We start from the raw sequence: 21,571 nt of genomic DNA, 5'->3' as shown, positions 1-21,571 counted from the left end.
CTCGTTGCCCGTAAGAGCAGCAGGGCTTTTCTCAAGAAGGAAGAGATCAAGTGGCAGGGATGTTGGCGCTGACTCTTGAAAGTCCTCATCATCCTTCTCTTTTTGGACAAGGTTGGTACAGTCTTCAATCAATAGTTTAACTTCATCTCTGCTTTTATCATTGCTCCCAGCATAAATTATTTAGCACAAATGCAGGCATAATCTCATAAAATTACTTAGTATTAGTGTCCTGCTGTGAGCATCATCTTGAGTATTGTGTGTTGTAATCTAACCACAAATTAGCAAAAGACACTTGAAGAAAACCTTTTGGTGGATCCATTTAGAGGGGCCCTTAGGGTAGAAGGTTGTAGTTAGCGCTGTCTGATCATTTTTTTTCCTTTTAGGGAATTTTCTTTTTATTGTTACACAATAAAAGTTGACAGCTTTCCTAGAATGATAAATACATTTTAAAAAATTCACCTTTTGCCTGATTATCTTTTGTGTTTTTTTTTTATTAAGGTATCATTGATATACACTCTTAGGAAAGTTTCACAAGAAAAACAATGATTATTACATTCACCCTTATTATCGATTCCCTCCCCATAACCTGTTGTAGTCACTGTCCATCAGTGTAGTAAGATGCCACAGAGTCCCTATTTGTCTTCTCTGAGCTATACTGTCTTCCCCATGACCCCCCACACATCATGTGTACCAAACATGATACCTCACAATCCCCTTCTCCCTCCTTCCCACCCCACCCTCCCCCACCCCAGCCCAATTTGTTCCTTTAGTTTAGTGTTGTTGTTATACTCCACAAATGAGGGAAATCATTTAGTATTTGTCTTTCTCTGCCTGACTTATTTCACTGAGCATAATACTGTCTAGCTCCATCCATGTTGTTGCAAATGGTAGGATTTGTTTCTTTCTTATGGCTGAATAGTATTCCATTGTGTATGTGTTTTTATAGTATTCCATTATGTATATTTTACTTGGGTCAAATGGTATTTGTATTTTTAGTTTTTTGAGAACCTCCATATTGCTTTCCACAATGGTTGAACTAGCTTACATTCCCACCAGCAGTGTAGGAGGGTTCCCCTTTCTCCGCATCCTCGCCAACATTTGTTGTTCCTAGTCTTTTCTATGTTGACCATCCTAACTGGTGTGAGGTGATATCTCATTGTGGTTTTAATTTGCATTTCTCTGATAATTAGCGATGTGGAACACCTTTTCATGTGCCTGTTGGCCATCTGAATTTCTTCTTTGGAGAAGTGTCTGTTCATATCCTCTGCCCATTTTTTAATAAGGTTATTTGCTTTTTGGGTGTTGAGGCATGTGAGTTCTTTATATATTTTGGATGTTAAACCCTTATTGGATATGTCATTTACATATATATTCTCCCATACTGTAGGATGCCTTTTTGTTCTGCTGATGGTGTCCTTGCTGTATAGAAATTTTTTAGCTTGATGTAGTCCCATTTGTTCATTTTTTATTTTGCTTCCCTTGCCCGAGGAGATGCGTTCAGGAAAAAGTTGCTCATGTTTATATTCAAGAGATTTTTGCCCATGTTTTTTTTCTAAGAGTTTTATGGTTTCATGACTTATTGAGGTCTTTGATCCATTTTGAGTTTACTTTTGTGTATGGGCTTAGACAATAATCCAGTTTCATTCTCTTGCATGTAGCTGTCCAGTTTTGCCAACACCAGCTGTTGAAGAGGCTGTCATTTCCCCATTGTATATCCATGGCTCCTTTATTGTATATTAATTGACCATATGCTTGGGTTTATATCTGGGCTCTCTAGTCTGTTCCATTGGTCTATGGGTCTGTTCTTGTACCAGTACCAAATTGTCTTGATTACTGTGGCTTTGCAGTAGAGCTTGAAGTTAGGGAGCATAATCCCCCCCACTTTATTCTTCCTTCTCAGGATTTTTTTGGCTGTTTGGGGTCTTTTGTAGTTCCATATGAATTTTAGAACTATTTGCTCTAGTTTGCTTTGAAGAATGCTGTTGGCATTTTGATTTGCCTGATTATCTTTTAATCCCTTAAAAATCTGCCAGTTACCCATCTGTGGATTTTAGTCATTTTATGAGGAGGGATCCAGAAAGTACCAAGTTTTTTGGGAGGAGCTGGAGTTGGGGTAGGGGAACAGCAGTAATAAAACTCTGTAACCTGGATTCAGGGCCTACAGTTGCTTAAAAATTAGGTTTATTATAGGGTGGCCATCATGCAGTGACCCTGCTCTAAAGTCACTCACTCATCCGTTTAATGATTTGCCAGATTGTTGAAGTAGTCTAGAGCTGAAAATTTTGCTCTATTCAAACAGTGATCTAATTGTGAAAAGCACAGATGGCTACTGACAGTTTATGAATGTTAGTAGGCATTTGCTGATTTTAAAAATAACTGTGAGAAGAGAAAACCAAGGTGAGAAGAGAGACAAAAAAAATCAAACAGCCACATTAGGTTTTATCTTCAGACAACAACAGAAAACAAAACTACAGGCATACTATACAAAATTTGCTGAGGTAGTTAAAATAGTTCAGGTTTTGCCTCCCTGTACACCTAGCCCCTAGTGCATTGAGTGCAGTAGGTTATTGGTCAGAGGCCTCTGCTGACAAACCCTCAGGGTCATAAGCAACTTGGAACCCTGAGAGAGTGTAGTTGTTGGGCACAGTGGGAAATGTTAATTGGCCTCTGAGTGAACTAGGAGTACTGCTAGGATTCTTATCCCTTGATAAACTTACTCCCTCTGGCAGTCTTGTTAATAAATAAAAATAAAGTGCTAAATCTATTATAAAGCACCGTAATTTAATTTTTGTGACATTTCAGTGCTGTATGGTTGCCAGCAGAGGGTCAGTATCATAAGGTCTTTGGGTGTAAGAAGTTTTAAGAAACTCTTAACCTCTGCAGTTTTTTAATTTGGGGTATACAGGCCTAGAAATTGAATTTTGTTTGAGAGTAAGACCAGTCTCAGGAATTCGTAATTTTCTTTTGGTGAATTTACGAATGTAATCGAAGAGCCCCAAAGAAGCCAACCATAGGAATGCTACGTAAAAGGGAGAAGTGCAGCTGGGCTTGTTCTTCCCGGAAATCTTTTCCTCTCCCTTCCATTTTCATCCCTAGCTTTTGTTATGATAAGTGATTTTTCTGAGACTTTTTCCTTGTCTTCTTTTTGGGTTTTGTGTCTTTAAGTTCCAGGCAATAGGAACAATGTTGCCTGAGATCTTGGCTGGTTCCAGAGAATTGCTGATATCCCTGTGGCTGGAACTGGGGAGTGGCAGGAGCTGAAACAGCAGAGATAAGAGAGGGGTCTGGTTTGGGGGACTCTTCTGTATGCTGACCATGAGGAATTTGAACTTGACCTCGAAGGCATTGGAAAGCCATTCAAAGATAAAAGTGAAGGAGCAACAGATTTATTTACAATTTCTCTTAATCTCTCCTATGAAATTGTATGTAAAGAGTAAGTGTAATTCTTGGTTCCAAAAGTAAAGAATTTATTTTTTTTGTGATAGAGTAGACACTAAATGCTTTCAGTTCTTAGGAGCACATTACTAAGGTACATTAATTTTTGACCCATTTATAGTATTCTTAGTGTAGTATTAGTATACTTTAATTTAGAAACATCCAAAATCAAATTTCTTCCCCCAATTTTTATTATTAAAAAATTAAAACATACAGGAAAGTTAAAAGAATAACAGTGAACACATTACCCTCCACCTTGAGTCAACAATTATTACCATTATGCTTTGTTCAATTTTGGCTTTCTTCTTTTCCCTGAAATTAAATTGTAGATAGATATATCAAGGTTTTTTAACCTCCAAAATACCTCAGCATGTGTCTTTTTAAAAAATAAGGGTATTTCCTAAATAATCACAATAATACTGTTACAACTAAGAAGAAGAAGACTGACAATGTCTTTTAATATCTAGTCCATATCCAAATTTCCTCACTAGTGCTCATAATGTTATTTATAGCTGCCCTCCCCCAAAGCACATATTTATTATGTCCCTTTGGTTTCTTAGTCAATAGCTACTGCCCCCTCACTCCCCAACCCTTCCCCTTATAGTAACTTTGTGAAGAGTACAGGCCTGTTGTTTTATAGAATGTCCTACATTCTGGAATTGCCTGGCGTCAGTTTGATGTGCTCCTTAATTCCCCAAAGTTTTGTAAATTTTGTTTAAATCTAGGTTAAAAGTTTTTGGCACCAATACTCTAAAGGTAGTGTTAGCTTGTTTCAGAGTTACTGTCTTGGCCAAGTGGTGCTTGTCTGAACTTTCCAGTGTAATGTATATTTTCTTCTTTGCAATCAGGTAATCAATAGGAAGAATTTGTTTTTAGTGTCCCAGGGCAGTCTTACAAGTTTTGACTGTGTGTTACGCTTTCCAACATTGCCTTACAGAGTACGTAAGGCCAAACAGAGTTGACCCTTCTGTTTCTGTGGACTTAGTGGGTCGTGCATTGCTTTAACATGAGTATCACTCATCTAAAGAAGGAAAAGTCAATACCTGATCATTCTGGATCAAGTGAAACACAGAACTCTATAAATAGATCACAGAACATGAGTCCAGCATTCTGCATAGCTCAGAGGACCCCTTTCGAGGACTACAATTTGATGTTTGCTAAAGACAAGCCATCTGATCTGGAGGAAGGGTTTCATAACCATAGGACCAAAATGGAAGACCTTGTTTTCCTAAGTTTGCTATGGCTTAAAGTCAAGACATTTTCAAGTGCTTTCTCTCATAATTTTTGCCTTTCTGTGGAAATCATGGCTCTGATTTCGTGTGTTTGATAATTTGGGTGTTAGTATCAGCTATTATGCCTTCTGGAAACACTTAAATTTGCAGAGTAGATAACCCTATTAGTTATATTAAAACCTTCCAGGCTAACAATAATATGATTATAATACATTATCCCCATAGGATATGGAGAATAATCTCCTTTCCAACAGAGGATGAAGAGGGAGATGAAAGAACTGTCTGTGGAAAGAACACTGTGGGATTGTAGGCTAGAGAAGGAAACTTGCCTGGCGAAGATGTAACTAGAAGCACCAGAAAGAAGTTTTAGGATAATTGTGATCATTTGAGGGTAGGAGAAGGTAGAATAATGGCTTGGGATTGGGGAAGTTTCGGTCTGGAGCAGTAGCGGGGGAAGCCTTCATAAGCAAAAAGCCTGTATGTGTGCTCCCCTTCCCACCCACCCGTAAAAATGTATGATCATTGTTTAAAAAAATGAGAAGAAAGAAGAAGGACCATGCCCTAATGCAGTATTCCTACAGTGTGTTCATAATCAGTAGGTGCTGTGTGAAAAAGGCACTTTCAGTAACTCTGGAAACTGAAGTTTTTTGTCAATTTGAACAAAATCGGCTACTGCAAGAATTTTCACTGGTGGAACAGAGAACCTCTATCATACAAGGGTTTTTCTGATGGTCATGGAAATACTGCATTGTAACAAAGAAGAAAGTGCAGATGACTCAAAATTCTGTTAAGCAGAGATGACACTGAACATCATGATACACAATTCCTAAAATTGTTTTCTGCATATATTTTCCTCTGTTTTTCTATAACACAAATGTGATATATCTTGTATGCAATGTTCAGTGTACAGCTTTTATTTCTGTGTTATCTGCTGTGATTATTCCTTCTTCAATTCTGATTCTGTTTATGTACATTGTCTTTTTTTCTTGATAAGTCTGACTAGGGGTTTATCTATTTTGTTTATTGTCTCAAAGAACCAGCTACTGGTTTCTTTTATTTCTTTCTATTATTTTACTCTTCTCTGTTCTATTTATTTCTGCTCTGATCTTTATTATGTCCCTCCTTCTACTGACTTTGGGCTTCATTTGTTCTTCTTTTTCTAGTTTCTTTAGTTGTAATTTTAGACTGTTTATTTGGGATTGTTCTTGTTTCTTGAGGTAAGCCTGTGTTGCTGTGTACTTTCCTCTTAGAACTGCTTTTGCTGCCTCACACAGATTTTGGGCTGTTGTATTTTTGTTTTCATTTGTCTCCATATATTGCTTGACTTCTATTTTAGTTTATTCATTGATCCATTGATTATTTAGAAACATGTTGTTTAGCCTCCATGTGTTTGTAGGTCTTCTTACTTATTTTGTTTAATTTATTTGTAGTTTCATACCATTGTAGTCTGAGAAGTTGATTGATACAATTTTGACCTTTCAATTTATTGAGGCTCTTTTTGTGGCCTAGCATGTGATCTGTTCTGGAGAACGTTCCATGTACACTTGAGAAAAATGTATATCTTGCTGCTTTTAGCTGGAGTTTCTGTAGATAATCTGTTAAGTCCATTTGATCTAATGTGTTGTTCAGTGCCTCTGTTTCTTTCTTTATTTTCTGTGTGGTTAATCTGTTGTTGTGAGTGGTGTGTTAAAGTCTCCTAAAATGAATCTGTTACAATCTGTTGCCCCCTTTAATTCTGTTAGTATTTGTTTTACATATTTAGGTGCTCCAGTGTTGGATGCATAAGATATTCATAATGGTTATATCCTCTTGTTGTACTGATCCCTTTATCATTATGTAATGTCCTTCTTTGTCTCTTGTTATTTTCTTTGTTTTGAAATCAATTTTGTCTGATATAAGTACTGCTAATCCTGTTTTTTTCTCCCTATTATTTACATGGAGTATCTTTTTCCATCCCTTCACTTTTAGTCTGTGTCTTTGGGTTTGAAATGAGTCTATTGTAGGCAGCGTATAGATGGGTCTTGTTTCCTTATCCATTCTGCCACTCTGTGTCTTTTGATTGGTGCATTCAGTACATTTACATTTAAGGTGATTATTGATATGTACTTATTGCCATTTTATTAATTGCTTTCTGGCTGTCTTTTATAGCTCCTCTCTGTTCCTTTCATCGTCTCTTATACTCTTCTGTTACTGATGGCTTTCTTTAGTGTTGTAACTGGATTTCCCTCTTCTTTTTTTAATTAGTTTATTTTTGTGTATGTGTATTTACTGTAGGCTTTAGTTTTGTGGTTACCAAAGGTTCGAGGATAGCTTCCTTGCTGTATAATTGTCTACCTTAAATTGCTGATTGCTCTATTTCAAAAACAATCTAAAGGTGTTTTTTCCTTCTTCCTCACATTTTTTTGTATTAGATGTCATAATCTGCACTTTTTGTGTATCCTTTGATTTTGTGTATAGTTGATTTTGTGTCTTTTGGTTTAATTTCATGCTTGCTTGGTAATTAGTTGGTCTACTACCTTTACTGTGGGTTTATTTTCACTGGTGTCATTTCCATCTATAGCAGTCCCTTTAACATACCCTGTAAGGCTGGCTTAGTTGTGGCGAATTCCTTCAACTTTTGTTTATCTGGAAATTGTTTAATACGTACTTCAAATTTAAATGATAATCTTGCTGGGTAGAGGTTTCTTGGTTAGAGGTCCTTCTGTTTCAGTACATTAAATATATCATGCCACTCCCTTCTGGCCTGCAGAGTTTCTGTTGAGAGGTCTGTTGCTAGCCTGATGGGATGATTTCCTTTATAAATAATCTTTGTCCTCTCTCTGGCTGCTTTCAACACTCTCCCCTTATCCTTAGTCTTTGCCATTTTAATTGTTATACATCTTGGTGTTGTCTTCCTGGGATTCCTTTTCTTAGGGGGTCTCCGTGCTTCCTTGACCTGCGTGTCTATTTCCTTCCCCAGACTGGGGAAATTTTCAACAATTATTTCCTTAAAGAGACTTTCCCTTTGTCTTTCTCTTCTCCTTCTCATACCCCTATTATGTAAATATTGTTCTGTTTTGATTGGTCAAATAGCTCTCTTATCATTCTTTCACTCCTAGAGATCCATTTTTCTTTCTGTTCCTCAGCTTATTTTTCCTCTTCTCTAATTTCTGTTTAATTTACCATCTCCTCTACATGTTCTAGTCTCTTAAATCCTTCCATTGTATGTTTCATTTCAGATACTGTATTCTTCAGCTCTTTCTCAGGTTTTCTGTCTTTTGTTGAAGTCCTCCCTGAGATCTTGAATACTTTTCTGTAAATCTGTGAGCATGTTTATGACTTTTATTTTGAAATCTTTATCAAGAAGATTGGTGAGCTTTCTTTCACTTAGCCCTCTTTCTGGGATTCTGTCTTGGAGTTTTGTTTGGATCGAATACCTCTGCCTACTCATTCTGTCAGGGTTTCTGTGTTTCTTCCTTTGTATTAGATGTCACTGCTATGTTTCCTAGACTATAGAGTGATAGCTTTATGAAGAAGGTGTACTATGGTGCCCAGAAGCCCAAGATCCTTTACTCTCTAGTGCATGGTCTATTCTGCAGGGACCCCAGCTGTGGGCATGCTCTGGGCAGGCCTGCCTTTCTGTCTGGCTTCTGTAGTAGTCTCAGTCTGGACAGGCAGTTTGCTTCCACATTGCCTTCTGATCAGCTCAGGAATCTTCTGAGCTCACTGTGCACAGGGCTGCCCTCTGCCTGGCCTGCAGCAATGGTGTGGCTGCAGGGTTAATGGGGAGGGTGGGACAATGTCTGTGTGGCTCTGCCTCAGCTGGAACTGCAGCACCAGGTTTGGACACCTGCAGGGATGAAGGAACTCTTGGGGTTGGCTCCTGCAGGCACCTCTTTGGTTGGGCTGAAACGGAGCCAAGGAAGCAGGGAGAATCTCCTTCGGCCTGCCAGGCAGCAAAGTCTGATGCTGCCTCTGGGCCAGGTGGATTGGCTTCCAGCAGCACATGCAGGAAGGATCCTTGGGTTTGTGTTGCTAGCAAAGGGAGATGGAACATCTGGGGCTCCTGAGAGTTCCTGATCTGTTGGGCTGAGAAAGGGCTGGGGATATGTCCTCCACCTGCCCCTTCTCCTGAGGAGAGAGTTCTGTCCAACCCTTGTCCCCTCTGATATCCCTCCCACTGTTGGCAAGTCTTTTGAATTGCTGCTGCCTCTGCTTTGGATCTCAGGACTGGTGGAGCATGCCTATCCTCCACACTGGCTGGAGTCTCAGCCTCCCGGAGTGTTCCACCTGCCCCTGGTGTCCAGCCCTGCTAATTACCAGAACCCAATGTAATGTGGGCTTGTGCTCCCGGAGCAGATTTCCAGGGTTAGGTGTGCAGTGCTCCGGACTCCTACCTGCTCCCTGCTTCATTCCTCTTTCTCCTGCCTTTAGGCTGGGGTAAGGGGAGGACTTGGGTCCCACTCAATCTCAGCTTTGCCACCTCACCCTTTTCTGTGTAGTCCTCTCTTCTTCCTCAAGTGTGGGGGGTCTGTTCTGCAGTCTTCAGGTCATTTTCAGGTCTGGTTGCATTTGCTGTATTTTCCTTTTCTATATGTTTTTGGGAGGAGGTTTCCATCTTGTCCTCTTATACTGCCATTTTTAATCCTCCATTATTTTGTTTTTCTGTATCCAGCCAGACTTTATTTGCTGTATTTCTGATGGTTTAACATCTGGAGCCTTGCTGAACCTGTCTCTCCCAGGGCTAGTCAGCTCAGCAAATTCCAGTAGGCATCAGCAGATTTTGTCCACGAGTCTACAGCTACAACAGTCAGGACATACAATTCCTTAAACACTATCAGGTTTGTCTTGGGTGCTGCAAGACTGATAGATCTCCAAACTGCCCACCAGCATCACTATAATGGATTATATTGAGGCCTGAACAGGGTTCAGTTACAGATTCGGTCCAGATGGCCCCAACACCATATTGGTCTCTCAAGGCTGCATCCTTGAAAATGACATTATGACTTTTTTTTTTTTGACATTAGGACTTTTTAAATGAAATGATTGCTTAGTTTTCTATGGTATCACTTTGCCGTGTTTTTACCCTAGTTCTTTTGTTGCACGTTTAAGGTTGATTTGAGGTTTTGCTTTTATGAATAATACTGAGATTAAATCCCTTGAATATACTTATTTGTCCAGAGTGGAAATTGTTGGGTTAAAGAGTATGGGCATTTCCCAGGTTGCCCTGTATGGGTTATGCCAGTTTATGTTTCCTTAACAAAGTACAGGATAGCTATTTCCCCACATTCTTACCAACATTCATTGTTAACAGTCTTTTGAATAATTTAAACAGGCGACTTTTGGCTTTATCCTAAAATCTTATGTTACATATTTGCAAAGGGATTGAAGAAATTTAATTGTAGGCAGATAGCATTTCAGAGTTGAAGAAATTCGACTGTTTGCTGTAGAATTGCATTATTTTAAATTGTTGCTTAAAATGTAATTTTTCAGCATGGTAGAGAGAAAGAGAGGAAAAACAGAATAGAAACTCATTTATGATCCTTGTCCCTCCAGGTAGCTTGTGTAAGTTGCTGACCCATATGTGTGGAGAAGGAGGTGGTGGCTTTGGGAATGTGCTTTTCCATGTAATTAAGGCGCCACTCCCCAGCTTTATCATGAAGAGGACTAAAGTTTCATTGTTTTGGAAAGCAAGGCCAACAGTGTAGGGTAGTCAAACCGTAACACCCTGTGGAAATGGAGAAGAGAGAAGGCAGAAACGTGTAAATCTGAGGTGATTGTAAGCTGGTTTTTCCAAAAGAAGAGAGGAAAAAACAATGAATTTATAATTGTAGGATTTTTAGTTACAGTCTAATGATTGTCAAGGTCCAAAAGGAAGGGAGAAGAATCAGAGTTTTCAAGGGTTTATGTAATTTTAAAAGTATATTTGAAATTATGTAATTTTATATTTTGGAAACATTTGGTGTAAATTAAACATTTCTGTTTGCAGATCTCATGTGTTAGTGATAGGGGTCCGGGCTTGGTAAAAAAGAATGAGAAAACCACATTTAGTTCAATAATGCCATCATACAGATGGGAGGCCAAGGTCTGGAGAGGACCACAGAGCCAGCCGGGACAGGACTCATACCACTGTTTTTGGCTTCCTCAGTTCAGGAGGCCAACCAACCCCCATGTCTTTGCCTTGGAAGGAAGATTTTTCAGTCTGGCTGAAGGAATCCTTTATTTTTTCCCATATTATATATTTTAAAAATTGTAGGGAAAAATGGGAAAAACAAAAGAAAAAGAGACAATTCGTATCTGTTAACCCCTAACACCTAAGCATGTTGGTAAATTTGCTTCTGGCCTTTTTTGACCATATACATGGTGCTTATTCTTTAGCGGTAATTAGCATAATGTGACGGACCCTTTTCATGTTAGTGTGATAGTCTGTGCTAGGTATTCTACATTTGTTCTGTTTACAGGTTTCATAGCTTTTACTTTCAAAGCTGTATAAGACTATCAAGTGTATGTATCACAGTTATCTGTCATTTTGTTGCTTTTGAGTTGTTCCCCAAGTTTTTGCTTTTAGAAGTAATCTAATAAAAAACTTTGTGTATAGAATGTCCTCATATTTGGGGTAATTTCCTTGAAATTGCTAGATCAGAGGGTGTGAGCATTTTTATGGCCCTTTGTTGAATTTGCAAATTGTTTTCCCAAAGGGTTTTAAATCGATTTACACTTGCGCTCTCAAAGTTAGTCAGTGTTGGTTTCACCTTGCTCTTTCCTGGCTTATAGAATCTTTCTGTGAGGTTGCAGAGAAATCAGTATACTTCTGATTTAAGAAACAGACCTCCACCAAATGGCCGTAACAGCATGCTGTGTGCTGAACTGTAATTTGTTAACTTAATAAATAGCTAAGTGTCTACTATTTATCGGACATTATAGATGATAAAAAGAGTAAGGCAGTCCACTCTTAAGGAGTTTACAGCCCACTGAAAAGAGACATGCTGGAAGGAAGAGACTTGCTCAGATTTATAGGAATCATGTGTAGCAGTTTATATATCAGTTGGGAAAGAGTCAAGACAGTTCTAATCTTGGGGGTGGAATGACAGGGGGCAAAGCTCAGAAAAGAGCCATTAAAGCTTAGTATGAGCAGGTGCCAGCAGAGTGCATTCACAGTTAGCAGCAGCAGGAAGCAGGGTTCTGCCTGGCTAGTAGGATGGAAATGGGAAGAGGTTAGGCTCAGGAGGTGGGCAGAGCCCTTGTCTAGAGTCAGCCACAGAGAGCAGTGTTGTTGTGCTGGTCTGTGTCTCCAGCACATTCCTGTCTGTGACATCTCTGCTCACTCTATGACTTTGTTCCCAGGGCAGAGCCAGGGTAGGTGCAGGCATTCAGTGCAAACAGTGCCAGAAAGGTAATTTATAGATTTCTCTGACCCAGGGTTCCATTCCATCCAGGTTACACAGTGCAAGATTTGGGCATCCTTGTTTGCTGAGCCTCTCTTGTGGGTGTGTACTTCCTGGAGGGTGGTAATTGATCATGCTGTTAAGGATTTTTTGGAAACAAAGCTGAAGCTTAGATTATTTAAGTGATTACCTTAGGCTACTCAGCCAACTAATATGTTTAGGCAGCAGTTTCATGTCTAACCTCATGTGTAGTTTAATAATTTAACATAATAGACTAACAGGTCAGTGGAAATGGAAATGTTTATGGGGTATTTTATAGCTGTTAATTTTTACCACTTGGTTTTTTTTTTTTTAATAGCTAGGAATAATAACTAGAGAAGGTAGAAGACATAACCTATGATTGACTTGGTGGTTTTTCTGCCTCAAATGGGAAGCTAGACCAAAATAATTTGTGAGATTCCTTACTATCTTAATTAATATGTCCCCCATCCCAGTTTTCTTTAAATGCTTTTTGTGTGAAAAGTGTCATGCAGTTCCTCTTGAACATTAAAGCAGATGTGCCAAAGGTGAATTTATTGTCAAAAAATTCCTTGCATCTTAAAAAAAAAGTGTTATTTTCTTTCTTAAATATGTGTTGCTTCACTGTGCATCTACAACCTTGGGTCCTAATACCTTTCAGGATATAGGATGAGTATCCAACATTTTAAGTAAACCTGAAATGAAAATTTGGTATTCACATTAGAGCTTTGAACTTAAAAATAAAGCTTAGTAAAATTTCAGGGATGCCCCAAACTATATTAAGAGCGTTGGCACCCACTCCGGAAGTGGAACATAGGAAGCTAGTCATACATAAGTTCTTGACAATTAAGATCCAGATAAAAGGAATCAGTAAGCAATGTGTGGGAGTGAGAGCTGTGGATTCAAGGGACTCCTAGGCATTGAGGACCTGAGAGGCAACAGAACACATTTATTAAAAACTTGGAGTTTGGAGACCAAGGGTTGAAATCTTGAGACAAGTGAAATCTTGGTTCCACGTCGTGGAGTTACTTATCCAGACCTCAGACCCCTCATCCGTCAAACCTACAATAACTGACATCTCATTTTATTGTAGGATGAAATGAGTTAACACATACAGGTATTGGGAAAGGCACTGATGTGTAGGGACTCCATAAATGTATTGTTTTTTACAAGAAGCCATCTTATAAGCAGAATAAGTAGATTCATTCTTCACAGAACACCTGTTGTGCAGAGCAGTGGAGACTGATAATCTCTGGGGGGGGTAAAAATAAATTATTTTTTAGGTTCTGGTTTTTCTCAGACAATATTTAGTCAGAAAATCTGCTAGTGCAGTCTTGTGCAGATCTTCTGGCATGGCAGAACTCAAACATCAACATTCGTGACACATTTCTGTTCTTTATTTCCCTAAGTTTTTATTGTATCTTGTATATGGGAGTGGGGGAGAAAAAGCAACCTTGCTGTTTTCTTCTGTTTATTCCTTTTCTGCTTCTGTTCCCTTTTTATTCTCTCCCTTTCTCAAGGATGGGCATATAATGGGGTATAACCCCTGGTCCATAGATTTGTTCCAGTGTTTTCTTGGAATGTACTTGGCGCTGTTAAAAATCAGACATTGTGTGGTCTCTAGGTGGTGTTCAGAACAAAGGTGCACAGTGTGAGTAAACCCAGAGAAGGAACACCTAGTCTGGCAGGTCTGCCCTGAACACCAGGCGGCACCTCTGCTGACTGTCAGTGCCCATCCCCTGCCCCAGTCTCCCTGGCTGTGGTTAGTAGTGGTGGTTGCCAGCTTTATATTTTGACACCTTCACTCCATCTGCTTGCCACAAGATGTGACAGACAGGGTATTCCTCCTGCATCACGTAGAGCGAAAATACAGTCTTTGTTAAAGATTTGGACACCCAGCTTTTAGTAACCAAATGGGATTCTATGTACAGAACCTCATTCAGTTCACCTAAATAAATTCCTTCCTTTAAGCAACTTAGGTCTGGATACAGAAAAGCTCAGTTCTGTATCTGAAGCCATGAATTTGAGTAGGGATAAATTTACTTGTCTTGATTAATACCTACTAGTTAGCCCACCCAAAACCTGATCCTGGAGTATTTCTTCAGTGTCAGGCCCCTAAGTATGTACATAAAGTCCTTTTTTATCTTGTCCTCTCTGTTTTTCTAGCCTCCTGTCATGTTCATGCCACACATACCATCCATACCAGACTGCCTTTAGTCACTCAGATGCATCTTCTCCCTTGGTCTTCATTTGTGCTGTTCCCTTTCCTGTTTCATTACTCTTTTTTCAAGACCATGTCTTAGAGTCACTTTTTCCGGAGGCTGTTTTCGGGATCCCTGCCCTCGCGATAAGATTTTTGACCACTCTCGTGTGCTCCCTTACCAGCTTGCCTCGTTAGGGATTTCTTGTCTGGCTCCTCTACTAAAGATAATGGCAATGACTGTATCTTATTTATGATTATCTTTTTATCCAAACAGTAGAGGGCAGTTCCTGGCACATAATAAGTATATAATGGATGTTTTACCTGGTTTCTTTTTATAAAAATAGGTGTGTGTGTATAAAATGTCACCTGCCTTCTTAATCTGTAGTATAATACACACATATGCATGCTATTACTCTGCTTTTTTTTCAGTTAAGAATATATCCTGGAAATAAATTCATAGATTTTCCCTTTTTTTGGTAAATATTTTTTAACTATAATATGCATATTAAAATGTGCACAAATAAGTGAACAGCTTGATGATCTCTTAAAAAATTAATACGCTTCTGTAACCTACACTGCCCAGGTCAAATAAAAGATTACCACCCGCATATACCCCCCCGCACCTTGTCCCCTACCCCAAGGATACCTAGTCTCCTGACTTCTAACACCATACATTAGTTGTGGCTGGTTTTGGACTCTTTTTTTTTTTTTTAGGTATGATTGATATACAGTCTTTCCTCATTCCTTTTTTTTTTATTAAAGTATGATTGAATACACTCTTACAAAGGTTTCACATGAAAAAACAATGTGATCACTACATTTACCCATATTATCAATTTCCCACCCATACCCCAATGCAGTCACTGTCCATCAGTGCAGCAAGATGCCACAGATCCACTATTTGCCTTTTCTGTGCTACACTGTTCGCCTCGTGATCCCCCACACCTTGTGTACTAAACGTAATACTCCTCAATCCCCTTCTCCCTCCCTCCCCACCCACCCTCCCAGACCCCTCTCCTTTGGTAACCACTAGTTCATTCTTGGAGTCTCTGAGTCTGCTGCTATTTTGTTCCTTCAGTTTTGCTTCATTGTTATACTCCACAAATGAGGAAAATCATTTGGCACTTCTCTTTCTCCACCTGGCTTATTTCACTGAGCATAATGTCCTCCAGCTCCATCCATGTTGTTGCAAATTGTAGGATTTGTTTCTTTCTTATGGCTGAATAGTATTCCATTGTGTATATGTACCACCTCTTCTTTATCCATTCATCTACAGATGGACACTTAGGTTGATTCCATATCTTGGCTATTGTAAATAGTGCTGCGATAAGCATAGGGGTGCATCTGTCTTTTTGAATCTGAGAAGTTGTATTCTTTGGGTCAGATTCCAAGGAGTGGGATTCCCAGGTCAAATGGTATTTCTATTTTTAGTTTTTTGAGGAACCTCCATATTGCTTTCCACAATGGTTGAACTAGCTTACATTCCCACCAGCAGTGTGGGAGGGTTCCCCTTTCTCTGCATCCTTGCCAGCATTTGTTCTTAGTCTTTTCGATGCTGGCCATCCTTACCTGGTGTGAGGTGATATCTCATTGTGGTTTTAATTTGCATTTCCCTGATGATTAGTGATGAGGAGCATCTTTTCATGTGTCTGTTGGCCTCCTCAGTCCTTTTTATAGCATCAGCAATACTCCCATCTGTGTGGATGTACAATAAGTTATTCAACTAGTCTCTTTTGGAAGGACATACAGATTTCCCCCCCCTTTTTTTAAATAAAAAATAATGTTGCACATGGTTTTGAATAAAATTATGCATTATTATATTAAGGAGCATTAAAAAACCAAACAACTTTGTGAAGAGTGAGCATACCAGAGAACATTTTTTGGGAAAAACTTAACTATTTGGCAACTCTGGGGTCAGTGGTAAAATTGAACTTAGAAACAGGTTAATTCAGTGAAGCTGGTTGATGCCATTTTGGGTGTCTCTCAGAAAAAACTAGGGAGCTAATACAAGAGAGGGCTCAGAATCCCATATCCATGCCTCTGCAGGCACAGCAAGTTCAGAAGATAAAATCGTTTATTGTCCTAACTTAGGTACTCATTTATCCAAACATTTATTGTGCATCTTCTGTGTTCCACACACATTCCTGTAGCTCTCATGGATGTTGCCCCATGCCCTTGTAGAGCTCACATTCTAGTGACGGAGATAACAATAGATGAGACAAGTAAGAAAATGTGTAATACGTACAACAGAAAAATAAAACCCAGGAGGACAGTTTGGAGTTTGCACACATGTGTGCCTGGAGTATTGCGGGTCAGACACAGATTTTAAAGAGTGGTCAGGAAAGGCATGGTTTTCTTTTTCTACTTAGCTCTCTTCTAGTTTACCAAGATAAATGTAACACATTAAAGATTCATGTGTTAAGGACAAAAAAATTACGAATTCTTTATATAGAATCTAGTAATACTGTCTTTCCTCTTGGATTCATTTTATCAAATTATTTTGCTCCTGATCTGGAATGTCAGATTTCATTATCTTGTGAAGAATTTTTATGAGTCAGCCATTTATTAATGTATGTGTTCAAGTGAAAATCGTGATACCTGATACATACGGATGCAGAGGCTGACTGGAATTCTAGTGGCGAGGGGAGAGTATGTCTTCTGTTGGGAGACCCAGTGCTTATTCTCAGAAACGCTCCAGGGAGAGCCATGGGCCAAGGCTGCATCCTTTGGCATCTGGATGGAAATTTCTGATTGTGTAAATCTGAATGTGGCTGATTTTTTTCAACTGAATTATAGTCATAAGAGATCCCTCAGTCTAGATACTGGGGCTGAATAATGATTACACTTCCTCATGAAGGTGTGAAAAAAGTTATTATGAAGTCTGAATTTGTAGTGAATCTTATTTTAGCATTTATCACACTGTGCTGTAATTTCTTGTTTAATTGTGTCTGTACCTTATTCTGTGCTTACTCATCCTTGGCCCCTACTGGCCTGGTATGTGTGTAAAAAGTACACTGGAAAGTAGGTGCCCAGTAGATACTTGTTGGCACAATGGAGGATTTAACAACTATGCCAACTTAAATTGTTTTTTAGCTGTGATTCAGCAACTATTGATCAGGACAGTAATATCAGAAAGTGCCATTTTCCCAAAAGTTCATCAAAATGTGGAATACCCAACCTCATCTCTGTTTTTGACTTCACTAACCTTGGGGAAATTACTTCTGGAGGACTTGACTTCCTTATCTAAAATAAGAAATGAAGATGATACCTACTTCACAAAGATAGGAATTTTAATGAGATAATTTAGATCAAAAGCAGTGTGTGTGCATATACATTTCATAGTTAAGGCCAGAGCCATTGGCTAAATTTAGTATAATAGGGCTTCAGTTGAGATACTTGTCAGGTCCTACAGTTTGATCTGTACAGCCAGCTGCATGAGCAGAGAACAGGAGAGGGGCAGCTTGGCTGCAACATACTAAAAAGATTGAGGATTTTTCCTCCAGCTAGCTTAATGTGAAACTAGTAATATAATGTGACTGCTATTTACCACCAAGGTTTAGCACTTACCTATGGATTACCTACCATGTAAAGGAAGTTTTAAATTCTATTAATATAAATAAACCAAGACACAATTTTCCAAAGTGAGTTTTGCACAGAACCACTCTGTATGATATTAGTAGCTATTACTGGGGGTAAGGGCTGGTCTGGGAAGTGGCAGGTTAGATAATTGAACATCTTGGTTGTAGTTTCTTTGGCCTTGGTTATTGTGTATGGTGGGTCTCCAAGAGGGAGCTCCAGACAACAGCTTGGTAACAGATGCCGCAGGGCCGCTGCTAGTTCTCCTTGTTTCTGGGCCCATCAGCCTACACTTGCACCCGGCTGCCAGCATGAGCACCACCCTCTGTCAAGTGTAGACAATGAACCAGCAGCATCCAGAGGAGAGCAGCCAGGATGGGGAGGGAAGGAGCACCTACAGGGAGTGGGGCTGTCCAGCCTGGGGGCACAGGAAGGTTAGGTGGGCCAGAGGTGGGCGCGAGGGTGAGAGAGATTGAAAATGCCTATCTGCCAGTATCTGAAGTGTGGGAAAGGGATTTGACTGTTCTGTCAAGGGGCTGACCGAGAACCAGTGGGTAAAAGTGACTGGGAAGCATTCTGGGCCTAACCCAATGAAGAATTTTCTTTGGAGGTGACTGTATTTTACATACTGACTCTGTTCTTGGAAGGCGTAGTTTTTGGGTGGTGTGGAAGCATTAGATGGTAGAGAAAACTGTTCCTAAAACCCCATCCAATCCGGAGTCTGTGAATTAGTAATAATTTTCTTTTGTTTGCCAAAACGTATTTCTTCAGCCTTTTATTTTTTTCAGCATTGTGTTAATTCCTGTGGATAATTAGAAAAAGCATTGATAATATGTGGTTTGTGTCTGTTCATTGAATGACAAGAGTAACCCATGGGACAATTGTTCACAAGCTAAGACAAAATATAAACAAAAGGCAAAATTTTGGTAATCTGTAACAGTACCATGGAAGTTTAAGAAGGGGGAAACTAGAGAATGTATAAACCAGGGTTTGGGAATTAATAGGATTTGCATGGCAGGAAGGAGAGCAGAAGTCCTTGCAGATCAGCAGAAACTCAAGGGGCAAGAGAACATAGAAGGCTTTTTAAGAAGGAGCCGTGTGGATAAACCTGTAATTAGGAAAGATCAATCTGGCAGCTTTGTGTAGGAGATAAAGATTTGAGAACCATCTGTGTAAGAGTAATCATTTAAGCCATGTGGGTGCTTGAGATCTTTGAGGGAGAGGCTGTGGCTAGAACAGGGATGAGCGAGGGTTTATAGTTTAGTGGGTTAGAGCAGAGGTACACCTATCAGATCCATCCCTCAGTTGACCTTGTGAAGCTACATGGAGAAACTGAACCTTGAATTGACTGTAAATTAGATAGTATTACTTGCTCTTAGGATAATCATGAGGATTAAATGAGATAAAGAATTATGTAGTTAAGTGCTCCTTAAATGTTACTTATTTATTATGTAGCTAGTTCCCTAGAGCAGTAGTTCTGGAAATGTGGTCCTAAGACCAGCCAGCCACCTTGGTATCATCTGTGAGCTCCACTCAGACACACTGAAGGATAGGAACAGGGATTGTTAGGAAAAAGTCTTCCAAGTGCTCTCCAGCTGATAGCCTGGGGACAGTTTGAATTTGCCCTGGAGGAATCCTACATTTGGGATTCTGAGAACTAAGAAAGGGAGAGAATTTAGGAGGCGTTAACAACAGTGTCCTTTGTAGTACTGAAGATAAAAAGTGCAGAGGAAGCTTAGTAAACATAATGTCCTTCGTGTAATTGTAGATTAATGATACCAAAAAAAAAAAAGTGCAGAGGAGATGATGAATGGGGGGGCGGTAGTGCAATTTTTGCTGCCAGCTAACAGCTTTACACAACGTTCAATGAATGCTTGGTTTTAATATTATTGAAGACAACTGGTTTAGAAGTATATTGGAGATGGAAGATTTCAGGGCTGTTACATATAATATGTATGATATACATACTGTATAGCCCAATGATCAAAAAAATACCACAGAACCACATTATAAATTTGATACTGGATGAAGTTTAAATCTTCTGTTTAACAGGTATTTATGGAGCCTGCCTACCATGACCAGGCACTCTGCTACTGCTGTAGATAGAAAATCAGATAGAACTCTTGTTTTCAGAGACTTAACAGAATTAATACCTTTTCGGGATTTGATGCTACTTTTTTCCATAACTTCTTCATGTTACAGAGAATAAACACCGTCTAGGATCTGTTCTCTGCTGATGCTGAAAGTTAAGGGTATGGTTGTCTTCCAGCCAATACAAGGCCTAACTTGAAGCTACCACATTTCTGAAAGCATTCTGAACACTGACTTCTTTCATTTATTATTTTATGGCTCTGGATATACCTTAGAGATAATTGGAATCTTTTGAAAGATTGTATGTCCCCATTTAATGTGGGCCTTTTGGGGTTTTCCACATGTACAGATGTGCCAGTTGGCTTGTGCCCAATCCTACCTCCATCACCAGCACAAGTACCAAATACAGTAGCCTGAAATAAAGGAAACTGACTTCTGTGCTTCATCCATTTAGTCATTATTTACTGCCCATTACGTACAGGGCACTGATGGTAATGGTGAAACTGTGTCAACAAAATATGTCTTGGTGAAGAGCCAGTTCAGCCAGCAGCCATGTATTTTGTGTCTAGAGGAGTGGCCCAGGCTCTTGGTAGTACCTGACTGAGGCCTGTTGAAGGTCAGCCAAGCATTCAGAGGATCTCCAGTGCACAGTGGAGTTTAGGTTTGTGAATGAGCCACCACTGTAAGACATCCATCCTCCTTTTACAAATGGCCAGGTGAAAGTGAGTAAATTAGGATGATTGGTCAGGAAACTGTTTTTAAACCTTACAACTTCCTGAAAATAGATGGCATAGTATTTGAGAGTACAAGGGGAAAACAGGAACCATTTTTGCTTGTATTTATGATCTCCTGGTTTCACATCAGAGACTTAAAACCCAAGTGGAGATCACTCTCCAAGGCTGATGGTAATTGAGCAGTTAATTTGAATAATAATTTGTCAACAATTTGTTCCTTGTTTTTTTTTATAGAGTATATATACTCTATAAAACTCTATACTGTTTTATAACAGTATATTAGTTTTAGCTGTACAATGTACCATATATTTGTATATATTGCGCAAGGAATATATTTTAATTGACACTTGGACCAAGCCTCCTGCCCTTCTCCCATTGCTTTGGACTTGGGGGCTGAGTGGGTGGGTGGTGAGGACTGCTGACATTCTTTCATTATCTTCTTTTTCTCTCCAAATCCCCCATAGAAAAGTAGCTGGAGCCTTAGCCCACCCCTTTAAAAAGGTTGGATCTGAGTGTTCCTAGAGGGCAGAATAATCAGACTCCCTTCTCTGAGAGCAGCCATTGGATCAAGAAGGTGATCCAAAGAGAGCAGAGATCTTTTAAAAATGTAGTAATTGATCTATTAAGGTCTTCCTGATCACAGGTGCTAGAATACAGATGGCATATTTGAAGACCTGGTTAGAATATAATTTTTTAAATTTATGGTTTTTCTAAAACTGCTGAATATTAACAGAAATTCCCATAGGTCCTACTAGGTACCCAAGGAATGTTAGTGCCTAAAAATGTAGAACCCAGTATGGAAAGTAGAGTTATGGCTTTTGTAGGGTTTTAGAGCTGGAAGGAGGTTTAAAAAGGGAAAACCCAAAGTTATGTGAATTCTGTAAAACAAAACAGTTTTAATAAGTGCTTTTGAATTCA

General features: G+C 39.3%; 1 protein-coding gene across 2 annotated transcripts in view; it reads left to right on the top strand.

Moving 5' to 3' along the window:
• B4GALT5 (beta-1,4-galactosyltransferase 5) overlaps positions 1–21,571 on the top strand; it is a 70,057-nt gene that overhangs the window by 28,872 nt on the left and 19,614 nt on the right. The window lies entirely within an intron of this gene.

This window comes from Manis pentadactyla, chromosome 5 (assembly GCF_030020395.1).
Source record: "Manis pentadactyla isolate mManPen7 chromosome 5, mManPen7.hap1, whole genome shotgun sequence".
NCBI classification, from domain to species: Eukaryota; Metazoa; Chordata; class Mammalia; order Pholidota; family Manidae; genus Manis; species Manis pentadactyla.
This window is presented reverse-complemented; position numbering and strand designations above follow the sequence as displayed.